At 42.1% G+C, this 3,597-nt stretch overlaps 1 pseudogene; it reads left to right on the top strand.

The window, feature by feature from the left end:
* Window positions 1,648–3,597, top strand: LOC109718431 (annotated as a pseudogene).

Genomic DNA, 3,597 nt, shown 5'->3' with positions numbered 1-3,597 from the left:
GACACTATCTGATAGTATCACAGAGAGAGCCCCTTTCCTGGAAGAGAAAAGGATTCATTGTAAATCAGAGGCAGCAACTTGGTCTCGTTAGGCCTTCGATCATAGTATGCCGTTTGAGTAAATAAGAACTTAGTGTTTTGGAGTCCAAGAAGAAAGCAGAGTAGATGTATGCTAATAGTCTTCTACTAAGTGTTAAGTTGAAGCTCGACTCTCCTATTGTTGAGGTCTCAAGCATGCTTTCTATGATAAACTACAGTATGGTGATAAAAGAAACTACACCGCAAATTAATGCAAAATCAGATAGTATACGAGGAAAGACAGCATTTTTCTTCCGACCAAAACAAATGAATGTAAAAGATATAAGCTTGCAAATAACATCTTTGGTTGATGATCAGTTCTGGTTCTTCACCAATAAATAAATTAAATGTACTCTACGAACCATCTAAAATTCCTATATGACGATCGATACAGGAAAATTGACACAACATTTAACAAATTGCCTGTTGGATGCATGAAAAACTGGCTAAGTGCTAATGTGCAACAATGCGTGTATAAACAAAATTCACAAATAAACCCGAAAAAATTCCACAATAAAGAGACATAATCCAAAGAATAGGCCTCCGAAGATCATACCTGAGGAGACAACGCCTCTGCTTGCCCTTCAGTAGACTCATCACATCGGCACACCACAGTTCTCACTCTCGAGTCGGCAGTGACAGCAAAACCTTCACCCTCGGCTCTGCAACAACAAAGAATCAAATCAAAAACAACCAAATCATTATGAAACGCAATTTGCTATTCTCTTTCATCGAATTTAGTATCATATATATTCACACTGACCTTCAACTATCAACACCCACACAACCGACCCGCTCTTCGACTAGGACCCAAGTTTTGCACGCCACCTATATGATAACATAGCTAAACAATCTCACCTTTTTGTTCCGACATAACGTGAAATTGCAAACCCTACTCCAAGGTTATGTGATATTACACCTTAAAATCAGATATTAAATGGATAGGAGGTACCTGAAGCCAAGCTCCAGGACGCAACCGAGGTCGAGAACGGAGGACGACCTGGCGTGTTATCAACTTGAACTGCTTCTGATCTGTAGAAGCTGCGAGAGAAGGCGACGATTTCATGTCTATAAAAAGAGGAAAACCAAATCTAGAGAGAGAGAGAGAGAGAAGAGAGAGAGAGAGAGAGAGAACCTTGAAGGCGGAGCGGCGACGTAGCCGAGACGCGGGCCTCTCGGTTAGAAGAAGTCCGGCGATCTGCGCCGCTCATCGCCGCCGCCGCGCCGCCGCCGAGGAGGAGGGGACTCGAAGAGGTGTCATCCGAGCTAGGGTTTTACGACGAGGGAGGAAGTGTGTTCCGGAAACTTATAGTCAAAAAAGCCTGCAACCTATCGCTTAGCGTCGCCGACACTCAGCTACTCTGTTACTCAATACAATAAGTCGCAAAAGTTTCCTCCTCGCTGCGAATTACTAGGTGGAGTATGGAAACTAGTCAAATGGTTGGAAATGGTTAACGAAAGTCGCGGCGGTTGTTTTCGTTCGATATCTAAACTTTTTGAACTAAAGTCGGCAAAATGACTTGCTGAAGTCGACTACTGACACGTGTCCTTCTCTCTCCTCCTCCGCGCCATGGCTGCATCTCGTCGTCCACTCCCCACTCCCGCGCGACCTTCTGGAGAATCTCCATCCTCTTCTTCTTTCCACCACACGCGCGAAGAAGAAGAAGCGTGCAAGTTTCGTAGAGAGCTCCCTCTTCGTACGGCCATGGCGGATGCCCTCGTAGTACGGTCCTCGTCACCGGCGCCGGTGCCGCGCACAGGTCCTCTCTCTCTTTCTCTCTCTCTCGTCTCGATTCTCGAAATCACGCTCCGATCTACCTCTAGGTCAGATAGCGTACCGGAAACTGAAAGAGAGATCGCGATCGTTTCGTGGCGAGAGGCCTCGTGCGCACCGAAGAGAGCAAGGAGAAGATCGGAAGGGCGGACGACGTTTACGTGGCCGATATTAGGGATGCGGATCGTATAAACCCCCGCTGTGCAAGGAATCGATGCCCTAATAATCCTCACGAGCGCCGTCCCCAAAATGAAGCCGACTTCGACCCGCTACAAAGGTGGGAGGCCCGAGTTCTACTACGAAAAATGGATCATACCTGAGCAGGTGGATTCAACTGTTGAATATTTCATGGATTCGATTAAATTTTTTCCTAGATGTTCCTGTGATGTGCTAATTTTACGGGTGTTTTTTATGTTAGGTATTTGATTGATTGGGCAGAAGAATCAGAATTGATGCTGGTTCGGTTTTTTAATTTTATTTTTTGCTTCAATTTGTGCGTCGCTTTTGATCCAATAACGTTGATTAACTTGTGTTTAAGCAGTTACCTCTCTGTTACAGCCAAGAATGCAGGGGGAAGCATATAGTTTTTGGTTGGATCGATGGGAGAACAAACCCTAACCATCCATTGAATAGCTCTTGGAATGGCAATATATTGGTGTAGCTTCTATTCACATTCCTTTTCCTCTCTATCTTTATATGGTTGATTACATGATGTAGGCTATTCCAATTTGCTTTCAACTTCCTCTTGAATTTTTCGGATTGTGAAACTCTTTTTTCCTGTAATTTCCACTTAACTAGAGGCATAAAAGAATGGCATTGGCTGCGCTAATTAAATGAATATTCTCTTATGGTAGTTTTATTTTTCAAGTAAGTCAGAGAATCTTTAATCAACAAATGGGCATAAAATAAATCTCTTAAAAGGGCAAATTCTTGTATGATGATGCATCTCTTTTCTTGCAGGTATGGAAGGAAAGGCGGAACAGTACTTAGCAGACTCAGGAATACCTTTATACAATTAATTAGGTACAACTGGTTAATTTTTTTTCTTTTTTTGTGCGATATATTATCTAATAGTTAGCGTCTTCCAAGTTATGTCAACAACTATGGTTGTGTTTCCGTAACGGCTCAGACACCTAGTAATTAATAATTTGTTGGGCAAAACAATCTACCCAAAATGCTTAAACTCAGTTTATTAATTTTAGAGTCTTCGGTTCTTATATAGGGGTGTCACAGTTTCAGTCTGAAGTATACTTCAAAATCCTCAGCATGAATGATACTTTACTACACTGAAATTCAGTAGTTTTCACTACTCAGACCTTCAAAATCCTTGACATGAATGATACTTTGCTGCGCTGAAATTCAGTAGTTTTCACTTACCACGCCATGCTTTGTCAAACTCTCTAGTGAACTACTGCACACTGTCAACATATGCCAAATTTTTAGACAGAATTGGAATATTAGTTTTTTTAGCTGCTATTTAATTCCAGTTTTGGACTTTGCATGAAGATGCTGCACTATAGGCCTTCCATAATCCCCATTGTGTATTTAGTTTTTAGAAATTTGGTCACGTTAGGGGAACCTTAAAAATGCTAACTTGCAATGTATCTGGGATGTCCATGAACCTTCTTTTTTTCATCAGAAAAATCTGGTTTCTCTTTTAAACTAATGCTTATCAAGTGATCAAGTGTTTTTTTTATTTGCTCTTTGTTTAGGCCTGGGGGCTTACTGACAAGAGCGGGGGCGTGA

This window comes from Ananas comosus, linkage group 12 (genome assembly GCF_001540865.1).
Source record: "Ananas comosus cultivar F153 linkage group 12, ASM154086v1, whole genome shotgun sequence".
Classification (NCBI taxonomy): Eukaryota; Viridiplantae; Streptophyta; class Magnoliopsida; order Poales; family Bromeliaceae; genus Ananas; species Ananas comosus.
Note: the sequence above shows the minus strand (reverse complement) of the source record. Positions and strands in the feature narration are given on the sequence as shown.